General features: G+C 46.0%; 2 pseudogenes; both read left to right on the forward strand.

Annotated features, from left to right (window-relative positions):
- Positions 1–441: 441 nt before the first annotated feature.
- On the forward strand, positions 442–3,301 carry LOC143381574 (RNA exonuclease 5 pseudogene; annotated as a pseudogene).
- Positions 3,302–9,489: 6,188 nt separating this feature from the next.
- On the forward strand, positions 9,490–13,747 carry LOC143381575 (RNA exonuclease 5 pseudogene; annotated as a pseudogene).
- Positions 13,748–18,869: the final 5,122 nt, after the last annotated feature.

Here is an 18,869-nt window from a genome sequence, read left to right on the forward strand (position 1 = left end):
TAAGTCACATCCCCAGCCATATTTTGTATTTTATATATATATATTTTATCTTGAAACAGGGTCTCACAGGGTTGCTTAGCGCCTCTCTAAGTGGCTGAGGCAGGCTTTGAATTCACGATCCTCCTGTCTCAGCCTCCAGAGCCGCTGGGCTGTCATCCTCTCTTTCATTTTAGTAGTCATTTTACCTACATAGGCCTCAAGCACGTATTAGCAAACTTAGGTCAAATTTGTTTTCTGCTCCCTGTGTTTTACAGTAATGTTGGGGAACTCGTGATTGTAGGGGTACAGAAACACTGAAGACCTTTAGTTATTTTTGTCTTTACGCTTTTTTTCTTTTCCTTTTTCAAGTCTTTGCTACGTATACAGCACAATTCTGAGAAAATATGAAACCCAGGGCACGGTCCTGTCCCCTGGAACTTAACGAATCTGGGTAAAGAAACCATGAAACTACTGGAAGGTAATGCACTGTAAAGGTCCCCCAAAGGCAATACGCTGGAATACAAAGGGAAGATTTGGCTGAAGTTGCAACAGGGGTCCACTGGATGCTTTGACTACATCCCTTGTCGCTTTGAAACTTACATGTCTGTTTCTCTTTTCCCCAACCTTCTCCTCCCTGATCTTCTTTGCCCTAACCTTCTCCTCCTGATTTTCTTTCCCCTACACTTCTCCTCCCTGATCTTCTCATTTTCTTTTCCCTAAACTTCTCCTCCCTGTTCTTTTCCCCCTCCCTGATCTCCTCCTCTGGGCTCTCCTTTTCCCTAATCTTTTCCTTACCTGATCTCTCCTCCCTAATCTCACTTTCTCTGAATCACCTCTATAAAAACCCCCTCCTCCTGCTGATGTGAGAACCATTGTTTCTCCCTTGCTGGTCAAGCAAGAAACCATCCTTTTTCCTTCTCAAGAACGTTTTCTCTTGCTGGATTGGCATCCAGGCAGGGACAGCTTTCTACTTTCCAAGGACAGCGTTCCACAACAAGGACTCACGTACAGGATCGTGGAGCCAGAGAAGGAGAAGACGGGGAGGCTGAACAGCCAGAGGAGACGGGTCCCCGCCTGGCTGATGGGGACGCCCGAGGTAAGGATACCCCGTTCGGATCTTGTGGACAGGCAGCCCGAGCCCAAGCCCAAGAGAGCCCGGTTGAGTGGCATCGTAATGGCTGAAAACTGTGAAATAACCCACGAACAGCTATGTGAGTTGCTCAAGTACGCGGTTCTGGCTGAACCCGTTATTGAGAGACCCAGGTGGTGCCAGCTTCTGCACGGAAAGCAACTGAGCAGAACAGTGGTGGTCATCCTTCAAGGGATGAGTCAACTCCACTTCTACAGGTTCTATTTGGAGTTTGGATTTCTCCGGAAAGCCTTCAGACACAAGTTCCGCTTGCCTCCTCCATCATCTGCTTTTCTAGCTGATGTTGTCGGGCTACCAAATCAAAGGGCTGGACATCTGCCTAAGACCATGGGAGGATCTTTACCGTCTGCCAGTACGAAACCCAAGGTCGACCTGCAGAATGACCCGGTCATTCGAAAGTATGGCTCTCAGAAGGTGGGCTTGCTGCGATGCCTTCTGACAGAGGAGGAAATGAGAACATTTGACTTTCCGTTGCCAGGTTCTCCCGGCTGTGAGAACTTTGTAACTACCAGATGTAACGCGTCTGTGACAGAGAACAGCCCTCTCTTTGGGCTGGACGGAGAAATGTGCATCACGTCCAAGGGGAGAGAACTGACACGCATCTCACTGGTTGCCGAAGGAGGCTCGTGTCTTATGGACGAGTTGGTGAAACCGGATGAGGAGATTGTAGACTACGCCACCTGCTATTCAGGGATCACGGAGGAGATGCTGAAGCCGGTGACGACGAAACTGAAAGACGTTCAGGGGCGGTTAAAAGCACTGCTTCCTCCTGATGCGGTGTTGGTAGGGCACTCCTTAGACGTGGATCTCCGAGCACTGAACATGATCCACCCATATGTTATCGACACCTCGTTGCTTTATGCCAGGGAGCGGGGCAGAAGATTCAAGCTAAAGTTCTTAGCCAAGGCTATTTTGGGAAAGGACATTCAACGTTCGGAAAGGGACGGTCACGATCCCACAGAGGACGCTACCGCGACCCTTGAATTGGCTCAATTCTTCCTCAAGTATGGCCCAAAGAAGACGGCAGAACTCAATCTGGAGGCGCTGTGGAGAGCCCAAGACCCAAGAAATGTCAGAGAAAAGTTCCAAAGTTACAGCTACAGAGGTGCTTTAAGTTGTTTCGATTCGGTGCATCAGAAGCTCCTTTTTGTATCCCGAGAGACAGATGATATTGAGCTCCCTTCCCCTGAAGATTGTGAAAGTGTCAGGTGCCTTTCCAACAGAGAGGTCTTTGAGCAGGCCAGAAGGCAAGTGCGCCTGTACCCCTTCAGCATTATTCGGTTCTCTTTGGAGCCTTTTTCACCTCTCGTCACTGAGGAAGTGGACAAAAGGATGCGGATCAAGTGGACAGAGATGTCAACTATCTATGCTGGGCCACTGAGCAAAGATTGCAACCTGAGTGCTCTGAAGAGGCTGTTTAGGAGCTTCGGCCCAGTTCGCGCAATGACTGCTGTCCTGGAAACGCATCAGCCTCATCTCTCTGTAGAGTATGAAGTCCTGGAAGCTGCCCAGCTGGCCATCGAGAGCTTGAATGGCGTTCTGGTGGAAGGTGTATACATAAAGGTACAGAGACCTGTGACAGAGCTCACTCTCGACTGCGACACACTCGTTAGGGAGCTGGAACTAGATTCTGAGAACCGAGCCACTATTTACCTGTCCGGAGTTAGTAAAGATTTCTTAGGACATACTCAGGAACTGCCGAACCTCTTTGGTGGCCTGGAAGCTGTGATCGTGCCTCCAGATGCTCAAAGCGGAAGACAGGAAAAATACTGTTTCCTGAAGTTCAAAACTTCTGGCAACGCCCAGAGGGCCCTGCATGTCCTCACAGGCAAGGACTGGAAGCTGAAAGGCAGGCAGGCCCTAACCCCCAGGCACCTGCACGCGTGGCTTAGGGGCTCACCACCTGAATCAAGAAGGCCCGCAGGTCTCAGAGCGAGACCTCCTCCCTCGGAGCGGGAGACCTTGCAGAACTCGAAGGCGGAAAACGCAAAGAGGGCAGCCTGGCGTTGGAGCCGCAAGATTGGAAGGCTCTACCGAAGCCTGAGCCCGGGCACCCTTTGCGTCATCCTCCTGCCAGGAACCACGAGCCCTCATGGATCTCTCTCTGGCCTGGGACTCATGGGAATAAAAGATGAAGAAGAGGAAAGCACCGGCCCAAGCATGGGTTTGTGAGTCTCATCCTTCCTGGGCGATGGTGGAGAAGACGGGTCAGGCTGCAGCTTCTCCAAGAGACTGCTGGGCCTCTTGGTTCAGTGGACGGCTTTGTGTGGGAAGTTGGTGTGCCGGCTAACGGGTCTAATCCATTGACATGGCATGCACAGGTTTTCGATAAATGCCTAAAATTCAAGCCTTCCTCATCTTAAGACAGGGTGGGTGGGGGGAAGTGGGAGACTAAATCAAAAAAAGACGCCACACTGTGCCCCATGAGTCTGTACAATTACTATGTGCCAATTGAAAAAAAAAAATTTATATAATTTTATATATGATTAAAAATAAAGTAAAATGGAAACAAAATAAATACAACTTATAATTAAACCAAAATAAATGTAAACGTGTTTGATATCTCGAGACGTTTAAAATTCTACTCATGCTATGTGACATTTTAAAAGTGTGATGGGATGGGATCTGAGTGGAGCGAATGAGCCCGGTGGTTATGTGGTTGAGTCTCGGAAACTGGTAAGGCTTGCAGCGTGGCTGACCAGCTAACTGAAGGGCAGATTGCAGAATTCAAAGAAGCTTTCCCACTCCTTGACAGGAACGGGGATGGAACTGTACTAGACTAACAAAGGAATTGGGAAGTGTAATGAGACGGTCTCTTGGGTGGAATCCCACAGAAGTCGAGTTTCAGGACGCGATTAAGGGAGTAGCTGCTGGTGGTAATGGCAAAATTGACTTCCCTGAATTTCTGACAATGATGGCAAGAAAAAGGAAACACAGACAGAAGTAGGGCACGATGTAACATGTGGGGCATGTTGCATCGGAAAGGAGGAAAGCGAACTTACTGCCCTCTTCCGGGTGGGTCCTGGGGCCACCTGTGGCTAAGAAAGCGCCTGGGGATCAGCCAGAAGGCGTTGCCTGGGTTGTGAGGAAAAACCAGACGACCTCTAGGATAGGCTCAGAACCCTTTAGCTCTCTGGACAGCTCGGGTCTCCCATTATGGCCAGTGAGATGGGTGTACACGTGAACTCACCCCACCCTGCTGACCTTTGTCCTGATTGGCTCCTGTGCCTTGTATTAGCTGTGTGTGTTTTCTCAATAAACTGAGATCCTGCTTTGACTGGTCTCCCTGGCTTGTCTGATTGTCCTCCCGTGGGGAAGGGCTGGGTGCTGGGGAAGGGGGGGCGCGGCGGTCAGTCGGCCCTTCCTTTCTTGGTTCCTCATGGTCAGGGCGTGCTCTGTGACCATGCAGGTCAGGAGGGAAGCGGGTGGGGTGGGGTGGGGCTAAAACCCCCCGACATCTGGCGCCCAACGTGGGGCATTAAGAAGTCGGTTCACCAAAAGTGATACTCCTATCCCCAAGCCAAGCCAAGAGAGTTTTGAGGTAGGGGTCTCCCCGGAAAGATGGGGCAATCTCACACTAAGTACGGCGACCAGTTTTGGGAAACCCTTGTTGAGGATCGACTTTGGTCGCAGCGAGTCAGTCCTCTCACTGCCCGGGAGGAGAAAGGCTTAAAACCTCACTCTGACAATGGCCTCCTAGACCCTTCTGGTGCCTGGCCTGGTCCTCTGGGTCCCGCACCAAGTGCTCTGGTCCTGGAACATGCGGTAGACAAGTCGGGAAGGGGAGCGGCCTATGCCTATGTTGTCACCCCTCCTTCAAGGAAATTCTCCACCCTCTTGTGCAAACCTGGAAAAGCTGGTTAAGCTGCCTTCTTGCAACACCAGTGATGACTCACCCCCATTGTGTACGGCCCTGTCTTGTTAAGACCAGCGATGAGATGACTCACCCCCATTGTGTATAGATTTCTTGGTAAATGCTAACCCTGGGGCAATAGACAGGCCTTATGGTATTCCTGGGAGGCCCAAGATTTATTTACAGAAGCTCAATTCACAGTAGCTAAACTATGGAACCAACCTAGGTTGGATAAAGAAAATGTGGTATATAATATTTGATGGAATATCACTCAGTTTTAAAGAAGAAGGGAATTATGGTATTTCCGGGTAAATGGACGGAGTTGGAGAATATCATGCTAAGCGAAATAAGCCAGGCCCATAAAACCAAAGGCCGAATGCGTTCTCTGATATGTGGATGCTAATTCACAGTCAGGGCCAAGGTGCTAGGGAAGAATAAAGTTACTTTAGATTAGGTAGAAGAGAGTGAAGGCAGGGGAAGGATATAGAGATAGGAAAGTTAGTAGAATGAAACAGACATTATTACCTCACTTACACATATGACTGCATGAGCAATGTGATCTGACAACGTGTACAAGGAGAAAAATGAGAAATTAGACCCTATTTATTTATGATATATCAAAATGCATAATTGCATTCTACTGTCATGTATAACTAATTAAAGCAGATTTTAACGATTTTTTTTCAAAAAAGAAAATTCTACTCATTCAAGAAAGAAATCCATAGTCACTGCCCTCTTTTTTGACAAAATTTATTGACAAAATACATGTGGTCAGTTACGCTTAAGTTGCATAACATGATATTTTGCTATACGTAAATGCTGTGAAATAATAGCTCAAATCATCTGACATATCTATCACTTCAGAATAGTTAAAATTTTCTTTTCTTTGTTCGATTTTTGTGGTGAGAACACCTACGGTCTACCAATCAAGGAAAGTCCAGGACCAGATCGATTCTCAGCCGAGCTCTATAAGACCTGCCAAGGAGAATTAACACCAGTACTGCTCAAAACGTTTCGTGGAATATGAAAAGGAGAGAACCCTTCCAATCTCATTCTCTGAAGCTGATATCACTCTGATACCAAAACCATACAAACACACATCAAGGAAAGAAAACTTCATACCAATATCCACGGTGAACATCGATACAAAAATTCTCAGTACAATTCCGGCAAATAGCATATAGAAACATATTAAAAAGATAGTGTGCCACAATCAAGTGGGGTTCATATACAGAAATCAATAAACATAATTCATCACATCAATATACTTAAAAACAAGAATAGTATGATCATCTCAATAGAGGCAGATAAAGCATTTGACAAATACAGCACCCTTCGTGTTCAAAACACTAGAAAAACTAGGAATAGAAGGAACAGACCTCAACCTCATAAAAGCTATCCATGCAAAACCCAAGGACAGCATCATCCTAAACAGAGAAAAATTGAAAGCATTCCCTCTAAAAACTGGAACAAGGATGTCCTCTTTCAAATGAGTAGACTTTGCTAAGGCACTTTAACATGTCTCCAAACACCAGAGGAAAAATCACTGAGAACGCTGCGCCTACCTCAACTAATTTTTTCAGAACTTCCTGCCACCCGCTTTCTGCCTAGCTGGCCTCCATATCTAGCAAGGTCCCTAGCTCTGGGCGGTATCCACATTCATGACTCCTCCTATGCCCCTTGCTTACATGACACTGCCCAGATCCTGCCTGTGTCTGTCCTGAAGGTCCAGTTAGAGGCTCAGAACCAGCCCAAGGTCGGGACTCCGTTGCAATAAAGCAGTGCTGGCAGATAAGTATTTGCAAAACACAGCCACAATCAGGTGAGTCATCTGCTCAGTGGCTAACTCCATCAAGGGGCTTCCTGCATCTCTGGACCTAGCTGTATTGTAAGCATGAGCCAAAAAGAGATCTATGCTATTTTCTTGTAAAGCCTGATTCAAATGCTCTTCTCTGTTTTGGTTTTACTGCTTTTCATCCTTATGTTTTAATGTTATGAGTGTAGATGATAAATATTTAAACAGGATGTATATAAGGTTAACAAAAAAAAAAAAAGTCTCCTTCCATCACTTCCTCACTTTCACAGAAGCAATAATGGTACCAGTTCCAGAAATGTTCACTGCATCCATAAGTACATCTCTGCATACATACATCCTCTCATTTTCAATAAATAGCGCTGTGTACACCCTTCTCCCCTTGGTTCTCGTCACCTGATATCTTAGAGATTGTCTTACCTCAGTGGACATGTAGTTTTTCTCATTCTTCTTAGCAGTCATACTATATTCCGTTATGAAATGTATCATAATTTTTTTCTATATTTCGCTTACTTTAGGATGCATTTTAAAATTTTTATTTATTCTGATTTGTTACATATGACAGCAGAATGCAATTCTTTTCGTATTACACAAATAGAGCACAATTTTTCATGTCTCTGGTTGAATGCAAAGTAGAGTCGCACCATTTGTGTTTTCATACATGTACTTAGGGTAAGGATGTCTGTCTCATTCCACCATCTTTCCTACCTCCGTGCCCCTCTGAAAAACCAGCTTCTACCTCAGAGCAAAGCCTGTCCAAGGAGGGGACATGACCTTTGTCCTTGGAAAGACCCACAGAGCACTCCTGGGGCACATTCCCACCCCGCTAAGTGGTTTGTCTACAAATAACAGGAGAGATCTGCTGGACCAGGTGTCCCTGACTCAGTCAGGCTAGGTGGGGACCCATAGCAAGCCGCTAGCAGCCACCAATCAGCAGCATGAGACAGGGAAATACCTGGGATGCCACATGACCCTCCCAGTAGTTTATGGTGTTGGGAAACCATGTAGTTCATCAAGAACACCCTTCTTGGTGTAAACCAATCAGTTCAAACGAATCCCCCTCTCGTAGTAACCAATCATCACTACCCAACTTGTTCCCGTCGGTGAATGTGCTAATCACGTTTTAGAGTTGTTATTTGATTTTCCCGCAGTGTGTGATGATTTGCCAAGAGATGCTATGCTATGATGTTTGTGGGGGGGTCCCTGCCTTCTCCAAAGAATGTATAAAACTGCTGCAAACCCTGGGCTCGGGGCCTCTCAGCGTCACCAGTTGCTGTGTGCGCCCAGAGGACCCAGCCAGCTCGCAACAGACACCTCTTTGCTGCTTACATCGATCCTGGTCTCTGGTGGTAATTTGGGGGTCCAGAATTCGAGCCTAAAACCTCCCTCCTCCTCTCTCCCCTTTTCCCTATCTAAAGCTCATCTATTTTTCCCATGCTCCCCACAACCCGTCCCCATTATAAATCACCATCCTTGTATCAGACAATACATTCAGCATTTGGATTTTTAGGGCCGGCCTACTTCACTCAGCATTTTATTCTCCAACTTCATCCATTTACTTGCAAACGCCATGATTTTTTTTTCTCCTTTAATGCTGAGTGATATTCCATTGTGTATATATGCCACATTTTCTTCATCCATTCATCTAATGAAAGGTATACCCAGGTTGGTTCCACAATTTAGCTATTGTGAATTGTGCTGCTGTAAACATTGATGTGGCTGCGTCGTTGTAGTATGCTACTTCTAAATCCTTTGGGTATAACCCGAGGAGCGGGATACCTGGATCCAATGGTGGTTCCGTTATGAGGCTTCCAAGGAATCTCCCTACCGCTTTCCATATTGGCTACACCAATTTTCAGTGCCACCAGCAATGTGTGAAGGTGCCTTTGCCCCCGACTTCCCTGCGAAAACTTATTGTTGTTTGTATCCTTAAGAGCTGCCATTTTTACTGGAGAGAGATGAAATCTTAGAGTGATTTTTTATTTGCATTTCTCTAATTGCCAGAGATGTTGAACATTTTTTCATAAATTTGTTGATTGACTGTATATCATTTTCTGAGAAATGTCTGTTCAGTTCTTTGGCCCATTTATTCATTGGCTTATTTGTTTTTTCGCTATTAAGAGTTATGAGTTCTTTATAGAGATTTTTATATATAGATAGATAGATAGATATAGATGAGTGCTCTATCTGATTTGTGTGTGGTAAAAATTTCCTCCTATTCTGTAGGCTCTCTGTTCACCTCACTTATTGTTTCTTTTGCTGCAAAGAAGCTTTTTAGTTGGAATCCATCTGATTTGTTGATTCTTGATTTTATTTCTTGCACTATAGCAGTCTTATTAAGGAAGTTGGGGCCTAATCTCACATGATGAAGATTAGGGCCTACTTTTTCTTCTGTTAGACCCAAGGTCTCTGGTTTAATTCCTAGGTCCTAGTTCCACTCTGGATTGAGTTCTGTGCATGGTGAGAGACTGGGGTTTTAATTTCATTTTGTTGCCTATGGATTTCCAGTTTTCCCAGCACCGTTTGTTGAAGAGGCTATCTTTTCTCCAAAGTACGTTTTGGGCACCTTTGTCTGATAGAAGATAATTGTAATTTAGTGGGTTAGTCTCCGTGTCCTCTATTCTGTACCATTGGTCTACCAGTCTGTTGATATACACAAGGGAATGTTACTCAGCAATAAAAGAGAATACCATCATGGCATTTGCAGGTAAATGGACGGAGATGGAGGAGATGATGCTAAGTGAAGTCATCCCATCCCAAACAAACGAATGCCAAGTGTTTTCTCTGATATAAGGAGTCTGGGTTGGGGAGCATGGGAGGAAGAGATGAACTCTAGATAGGGGAGAGGAGTGGGAAGGGAAGGGAGGGGGCAGGGGGTTAGAAATGGTGGTGGAATGTGATGGACATCATTATCCAAACTACACGTATGAAAACATGAGTTGGTGTGAATATACTTTATCTACAACCAGAGATGTGAATAATTGTGCTCTATACGTATAATACGAGTCGTAATGCATTCCGCTGTCATATATATATATAAAAAAAAAACTGAATAATTAAGCTAAAATAAAATGGATAGAATAGAGAAAATAGTGGTTACCGGAGCGCGGAAAGGGCGTAGGGCTGAGAACAGGGCAAGAGGATGGTTAATAGTTATGGGGGATGCCCTTGGATAAGAGAAATGACTGACTTTTAGTATTCCACAGCATGGTAGGATAGCTGTGATTGACAACAATATTAAATATTTCAAAACAGCTGATTGGGGGTGTATCTCAGTGGTAGAATAATTGCTGAGTATGTACAAGGCCCTGGGTGCAATCCTCAGTACCGGAAGGGGGAAACCTGATAGGGTTTGGAACGTTCCCAATACAAAGGAGTGATACAGGTGTGAGTGACATATATGCCAATTAACCTGAACTGATCATTACGCCTGGAACACAAGTATTAAGAAGCCACACTGAAAAGAACCCAATAAGTTCAATGAACCCATTCACACTACGGGGCAAATGGCAAAGTACCCCTTAATGTGTTCTGATGAAAGAGAAACTAAACTGGACTTTGGGAGGAGGAAAGACCTGGGTTCTTGTACGGTAATCCTTTTTTTTTTTCCCCCTTTGGTACAGGGAATTGAAAACAGGGGCACTCAATCACTAAGTCACATCCCCAGCCATATTTTGTATTTTATATATATATATTTTATCTTGAAACAGGGTCTCACAGGGTTGCTTAGCGCCTCTCTAAGTGGCTGAGGCAGGCTTTGAATTCACGATCCTCCTGTCTCAGCCTCCAGAGCCGCTGGGCTGTCATCCTCTCTTTCATTTTAGTAGTCATTTTACCTACATAGGCCTCAAGCACGTATTAGCAAACTTAGGTCAAATTTGTTTTCTGCTCCCTGTGTTTTACAGTAATGTTGGGGAACTCGTGATTGTAGGGGTACAGAAACACTGAAGACCTTTAGTTATTTTTGTCTTTACGCTTTTTTTCTTTTCCTTTTTCAAGTCTTTGCTACGTATACAGCACAATTCTGAGAAAATATGAAACCCAGGGCACGGTCCTGTCCCCTGGAACTTAACGAATCTGGGTAAAGAAACCATGAAACTACTGGAAGGTAATGCACTGTAAAGGTCCCCCAAAGGCAATACGCTGGAATACAAAGGGAAGATTTGGCTGAAGTTGCAACAGGGGTCCACTGGATGCTTTGACTACATCCCTTGTCGCTTTGAAACTTACATGTCTGTTTCTCTTTTCCCCAACCTTCTCCTCCCTGATCTTCTTTGCCCTAACCTTCTCCTCCTGATTTTCTTTCCCCTACACTTCTCCTCCCTGATCTTCTCATTTTCTTTTCCCTAAACTTCTCCTCCCTGTTCTTTTCCCCCTCCCTGATCTCCTCCTCTGGGCTCTCCTTTTCCCTAATCTTTTCCTTACCTGATCTCTCCTCCCTAATCTCACTTTCTCTGAATCACCTCTATAAAAACCCCCTCCTCCTGCTGATGTGAGAACCATTGTTTCTCCCTTGCTGGTCAAGCAAGAAACCATCCTTTTTCCTTCTCAAGAACGTTTTCTCTTGCTGGATTGGCATCCAGGCAGGGACAGCTTTCTACTTTCCAAGGACAGCGTTCCACAACAAGGACTCACGTACAGGATCGTGGAGCCAGAGAAGGAGAAGACGGGGAGGCTGAACAGCCAGAGGAGACGGGTCCCCGCCTGGCTGATGGGGACGCCCGAGGTAAGGATACCCCGTTCGGATCTTGTGGACAGGCAGCCCGAGCCCAAGCCCAAGAGAGCCCGGTTGAGTGGCATCGTAATGGCTGAAAACTGTGAAATAACCCACGAACAGCTATGTGAGTTGCTCAAGTACGCGGTTCTGGCTGAACCCGTTATTGAGAGACCCAGGTGGTGCCAGCTTCTGCACGGAAAGCAACTGAGCAGAACAGTGGTGGTCATCCTTCAAGGGATGAGTCAACTCCACTTCTACAGGTTCTATTTGGAGTTTGGATTTCTCCGGAAAGCCTTCAGACACAAGTTCCGCTTGCCTCCTCCATCATCTGCTTTTCTCGCTGATGTTGTCGGGCTACCAAATCAAAGGGCTGGACATCTGCCTAAGACCATGGGAGGATCTTTACCGTCTGCCAGTACGAAACCCAAGGTCGACCTGCAGAATGACCCGGTCATTCGAAAGTATGGCTCTCAGAAGGTGGGCTTGCTGCGATGCCTTCTGACAGAGGAGGAAATGAGAACATTTGACTTTCCGTTGCCAGGTTCTCCCGGCTGTGAGAACTTTGTAACTACCAGATGTAACGCGTCTGTGACAGAGAACAGCCCTCTCTTTGGGCTGGACGGAGAAATGTGCATCACGTCCAAGGGGAGAGAACTGACACGCATCTCACTGGTTGCCGAAGGAGGCTCGTGTCTTATGGACGAGTTGGTGAAACCGGATGAGGAGATTGTAGACTACGCCACCTGCTATTCAGGGATCACGGAGGAGATGCTGAAGCCGGTGACGACGAAACTGAAAGACGTTCAGGGGCGGTTAAAAGCACTGCTTCCTCCTGATGCGGTGTTGGTAGGGCACTCCTTAGACGTGGATCTCCGAGCACTGAACATGATCCACCCATATGTTATCGACACCTCGTTGCTTTATGCCAGGGAGCGGGGCAGAAGATTCAAGCTAAAGTTCTTAGCCAAGGCTATTTTGGGAAAGGACATTCAACGTTCGGAAAGGGACGGTCACGATCCCACAGAGGACGCTACCGCGACCCTTGAATTGGCTCAATTCTTCCTCAAGTATGGCCCAAAGAAGACGGCAGAACTCAATCTGGAGGCGCTGTGGAGAGCCCAAGACCCAAGAAATGTCAGAGAAAAGTTCCAAAGTTACAGCTACAGAGGTGCTTTAAGTTGTTTCGATTCGGTGCATCAGAAGCTCCTTTTTGTATCCCGAGAGACAGATGATATTGAGCTCCCTTCCCCTGAAGATTGTGAAAGTGTCAGGTGCCTTTCCAACAGAGAGGTCTTTGAGCAGGCCAGAAGGCAAGTGCGCCTGTACCCCTTCAGCATTATTCGGTTCTCTTTGGAGCCTTTTTCACCTCTCGTCACTGAGGAAGTGGACAAAAGGATGCGGATCAAGTGGACAGAGATGTCAACTATCTATGCTGGGCCACTGAGCAAAGATTGCAACCTGAGTGCTCTGAAGAGGCTGTTTAGGAGCTTCGGCCCAGTTCGCGCAATGACTGCTGTCCTGGAAACGCATCAGCCTCATCTCTCTGTAGAGTATGAAGTCCTGGAAGCTGCCCAGCTGGCCATCGAGAGCTTGAATGGCGTTCTGGTGGAAGGTGTATACATAAAGGTACAGAGACCTGTGACAGAGCTCACTCTCGACTGCGACACACTCGTTAGGGAGCTGGAACTAGATTCTGAGAACCGAGCCACTATTTACCTGTCCGGAGTTAGTAAAGATTTCTTAGGACATACTCAGGAACTGCCGAACCTCTTTGGTGGCCTGGAAGCTGTGATCGTGCCTCCAGATGCTCAAAGCGGAAGACAGGAAAAATACTGTTTCCTGAAGTTCAAAACTTCTGGCAACGCCCAGAGGGCCCTGCATGTCCTCACAGGCAAGGACTGGAAGCTGAAAGGCAGGCAGGCCCTAACCCCCAGGCACCTGCACGCGTGGCTTAGGGGCTCACCACCTGAATCAAGAAGGCCCGCAGGTCTCAGAGCGAGACCTCCTCCCTCGGAGCGGGAGACCTTGCAGAACTCGAAGGCGGAAAACGCAAAGAGGGCAGCCTGGCGTTGGAGCCGCAAGATTGGAAGGCTCTACCGAAGCCTGAGCCCGGGCACCCTTTGCGTCATCCTCCTGCCAGGAACCACGAGCCCTCATGGATCTCTCTCTGGCCTGGGACTCATGGGAATAAAAGATGAAGAAGAGGAAAGCACCGGCCCAAGCATGGGTTTGTGAGTCTCATCCTTCCTGGGCGATGGTGGAGAAGACGGGTCAGGCTGCAGCTTCTCCAAGAGACTGCTGGGCCTCTTGGTTCAGTGGACGGCTTTGTGTGGGAAGTTGGTGTGCCGGCTAACGGGTCTAATCCATTGACATGGCATGCACAGGTTTTCGATAAATGCCTAAAATTCAAGCCTTCCTCATCTTAAGACAGGGTGGGTGGGGGGAAGTGGGAGACTAAATCAAAAAAAGACGCCACACTGTGCCCCATGAGTCTGTACAATTACTATGTGCCAATTGAAAAAAAAAATTTATATAATTTTATATATGATTAAAAATAAAGTAAAATGGAAACAAAATAAATACAACTTATAATTAAACCAAAATAAATGTAAACGTGTTTGATATCTCGAGACGTTTAAAATTCTACTCATGCTATGTGACATTTTAAAAGTGTGATGGGATGGGATCTGAGTGGAGCGAATGAGCCCGGTGGTTATGTGGTTGAGTCTCGGAAACTGGTAAGGCTTGCAGCGTGGCTGACCAGCTAACTGAAGGGCAGATTGCAGAATTCAAAGAAGCTTTCCCACTCCTTGACAGGAACGGGGATGGAACTGTACTAGACTAACAAAGGAATTGGGAAGTGTAATGAGACGGTCTCTTGGGTGGAATCCCACAGAAGTCGAGTTTCAGGACGCGATTAAGGGAGTAGCTGCTGGTGGTAATGGCAAAATTGACTTCCCTGAATTTCTGACAATGATGGCAAGAAAAAGGAAACACAGACAGAAGTAGGGCACGATGTAACATGTGGGGCATGTTGCATCGGAAAGGAGGAAAGCGAACTTACTGCCCTCTTCCGGGTGGGTCCTGGGGCCACCTGTGGCTAAGAAAGCGCCTGGGGATCAGCCAGAAGGCGTTGCCTGGGTTGTGAGGAAAAACCAGACGACCTCTAGGATAGGCTCAGAACCCTTTAGCTCTCTGGACAGCTCGGGTCTCCCATTATGGCCAGTGAGATGGGTGTACACGTGAACTCACCCCACCCTGCTGACCTTTGTCCTGATTGGCTCCTGTGCCTTGTATTAGCTGTGTGTGTTTTCTCAATAAACTGAGATCCTGCTTTGACTGGTCTCCCTGGCTTGTCTGATTGTCCTCCCGTGGGGAAGGGCTGGGTGCTGGGGAAGGGGGGGCGCGGCGGTCAGTCGGCCCTTCCTTTCTTGGTTCCTCATGGTCAGGGCGTGCTCTGTGACCATGCAGGTCAGGAGGGAAGCGGGTGGGGTGGGGTGGGGCTAAAACCCCCCGACATCTGGCGCCCAACGTGGGGCATTAAGAAGTCGGTTCACCAAAAGTGATACTCCTATCCCCAAGCCAAGCCAAGAGAGTTTTGAGGTAGGGGTCTCCCCGGAAAGATGGGGCAATCTCACACTAAGTACGGCGACCAGTTTTGGGAAACCCTTGTTGAGGATCGACTTTGGTCGCAGCGAGTCAGTCCTCTCACTGCCCGGGAGGAGAAAGGCTTAAAACCTCACTCTGACAATGGCCTCCTAGACCCTTCTGGTGCCTGGCCTGGTCCTCTGGGTCCCGCACCAAGTGCTCTGGTCCTGGAACATGCGGTAGACAAGTCGGGAAGGGGAGCGGCCTATGCCTATGTTGTCACCCCTCCTTCAAGGAAATTCTCCACCCTCTTGTGCAAACCTGGAAAAGCTGGTTAAGCTGCCTTCTTGCAACACCAGTGATGACTCACCCCCATTGTGTACGGCCCTGTCTTGTTAAGACCAGCGATGAGATGACTCACCCCCATTGTGTATAGATTTCTTGGTAAATGCTAACCCTGGGGCAATAGACAGGCCTTATGGTATTCCTGGGAGGCCCAAGATTTATTTACAGAAGCTCAATTCACAGTAGCTAAACTATGGAACCAACCTAGGTTGGATAAAGAAAATGTGGTATATAATATTTGATGGAATATCACTCAGTTTTAAAGAAGAAGGGAATTATGGTATTTCCGGGTAAATGGACGGAGTTGGAGAATATCATGCTAAGCGAAATAAGCCAGGCCCATAAAACCAAAGGCCGAATGCGTTCTCTGATATGTGGATGCTAATTCACAGTCAGGGCCAAGGTGCTAGGGAAGAATAAAGTTACTTTAGATTAGGTAGAAGAGAGTGAAGGCAGGGGAAGGATATAGAGATAGGAAAGTTAGTAGAATGAAACAGACATTATTACCTCACTTACACATATGACTGCATGAGCAATGTGATCTGACAACGTGTACAAGGAGAAAAATGAGAAATTAGACCCTATTTATTTATGATATATCAAAATGCATAATTGCATTCTACTGTCATGTATAACTAATTAAAGCAGATTTTAACGATTTTTTTTCAAAAAAGAAAATTCTACTCATTCAAGAAAGAAATCCATAGTCACTGCCCTCTTTTTTGACAAAATTTATTGACAAAATACATGTGGTCAGTTACGCTTAAGTTGCATAACATGATATTTTGCTATACGTAAATGCTGTGAAATAATAGCTCAAATCATCTGACATATCTATCACTTCAGAATAGTTAAAATTTTCTTTTCTTTGTTCGATTTTTGTGGTGAGAACACCTACGGTCTACCAATCAAGGAAAGTCCAGGACCAGATCGATTCTCAGCCGAGCTCTATAAGACCTGCCAAGGAGAATTAACACCAGTACTGCTCAAAACGTTTCGTGGAATATGAAAAGGAGAGAACCCTTCCAATCTCATTCTCTGAAGCTGATATCACTCTGATACCAAAACCATACAAACACACATCAAGGAAAGAAAACTTCATACCAATATCCACGGTGAACATCGATACAAAAATTCTCAGTACAATTCCGGCAAATAGCATATAGAAACATATTAAAAAGATAGTGTGCCACAATCAAGTGGGGTTCATATACAGAAATCAATAAACATAATTCATCACATCAATATACTTAAAAACAAGAATAGTATGATCATCTCAATAGAGGCAGATAAAGCATTTGACAAATACAGCACCCTTCGTGTTCAAAACACTAGAAAAACTAGGAATAGAAGGAACAGACCTCAACCTCATAAAAGCTATCCATGCAAAACCCAAGGACAGCATCATCCTAAACAGAGAAAAATTGAAAGCATTCCCTCTAAAAACTGGAACAAGGATGTCCTCTTTCAAATGAGTAGACTTTGCTAAGGCACTTTAACATGTCTCCAAACACCAGAGGAAAAATCACTGAGAACGCTGCGCCTACCTCAACTAATTTTTTCAGAACTTCCTGCCACCCGCTTTCTGCCTAGCTGGCCTCCATATCTAGCAAGGTCCCTAGCTCTGGGCGGTATCCACATTCATGACTCCTCCTATGCCCCTTGCTTACATGACACTGCCCAGATCCTGCCTGTGTCTGTCCTGAAGGTCCAGTTAGAGGCTCAGAACCAGCCCAAGGTCGGGACTCCGTTGCAATAAAGCAGTGCTGGCAGATAAGTATTTGCAAAACACAGCCACAATCAGGTGAGTCATCTGCTCAGTGGCTAACTCCATCAAGGGGCTTCCTGCATCTCTGGACCTAGCTGTATTGTAAGCATGAGCCAAAAAGAGATCTATGCTATTTTCTTGTAAAGCCTGATTCAAATGCTCTTCTCTGTTTTGGTTTTACTGCTTTTCATCCTTATGTTTTAATGTTATGAGTGTAGATGATAAATATTTAAACAGGATGTATATAAGGTTAACAAAAAAAAAAAAGTCTCCTTCCATCACTTCCTCACTTTCACAGAAGCAATAATGGTACCAGTTCCAGAAATGTTCACTGCATCCATAAGTACATCTCTGCATACATACATCCTCTCATTTTCAATAAATAGCGCTGTGTACACCCTTCTCCCCTTGGTTCTCGTCACCTGATATCTTAGAGATTGTCTTACCTCAGTGGACATGTAGTTTTTCTCATTCTTCTTAGCAGTCATACTATATTCCGTTATGAAATGTATCATAATTTTTTTCTATATTTCGCTTACTTTAGGATGCATTTTAAAATTTTTATTTATTCTGATTTGTTACATATGACAGCAGAATGCAATTCTTTTCGTATTACACAAATAGAGCACAGTTTTTCATGTCTCTGGTTGAATGCAAAGTAGAGTCGCACCATTTGTGTTTTCATACATGTACTTAGGGTAAGGATGTCTGTCTCATTCCACCATCTTTCCTACCTCCGTGCCCCTCTGAAAAACCAGCTTCTACCTCAGAGCAAAGCCTGTCCAAGGAGGGGACATGACCTTTGTCCTTGGAAAGACCCACAGAGCACTCCTGGGGCACATTCCCACCCCGCTAAGTGGTTTGTCTACAAATAACAGGAGAGATCTGCTGGACCAGGTGTCCCTGACTCAGTCAGGCTAGGTGGGGACCCATAGCAAGCCGCTAGCAGCCACCAATCAGCAGCATGAGACAGGGAAATACCTGGGATGCCACATGACCCTCCCAGTAGTTTATGGTGTTGGGAAACCATGTAGTTCATCAAGAACACCCTTCTTGGTGTAAACCAATCAGTTCAAACGAATCCCCCTCTCGTAGTAACCAATCATCACTACCCAACTTGTTCCCGTCGGTGAATGTGCTAATCACGTTTTAGAGTTGTTATTTGATTTTCCCGCAGTGTGTGATGATTTGCCAAGAGATGCTATGCTATGATGTTTGTGGGGGGGTCCCTGCCTTCTCCAAAGAATGTATAAAACTGCTGCAAACCCTGGGCTCGGGGCCTCTCAGCGTCACCAGTTGCTGTGTGCGCCCAGAGGACCCAGCCAGCTCGCAACAGACACCTCTTTGCTGCTTACATCGATCCTGGTCTCTGGTGGTAATTTGGGGGTCCAGAATTCGAGCCTAAAACCTCCCTCCTCCTCTCTCCCCTTTTCCCTATCTAAAGCTCATCTATTTTTCCCATGCTCCCCACAACCCGTCCCCATTATAAATCACCATCCTTGTATCAGACAATACATTCAGCATTTGGATTTTTAGGGCCGGCCTACTTCACTCAGCATTTTATTCTCCAACTTCATCCATTTACTTGCAAACGCCATGATTTTTTTTTCTCCTTTAATGCTGAGTGATATTCCATTGTGTATATATGCCACATTT

The sequence above is a fragment of the Callospermophilus lateralis genome, chromosome 15 (genome assembly GCF_048772815.1).
Source record: "Callospermophilus lateralis isolate mCalLat2 chromosome 15, mCalLat2.hap1, whole genome shotgun sequence".
NCBI classification, from domain to species: domain Eukaryota; kingdom Metazoa; phylum Chordata; class Mammalia; order Rodentia; family Sciuridae; genus Callospermophilus; species Callospermophilus lateralis.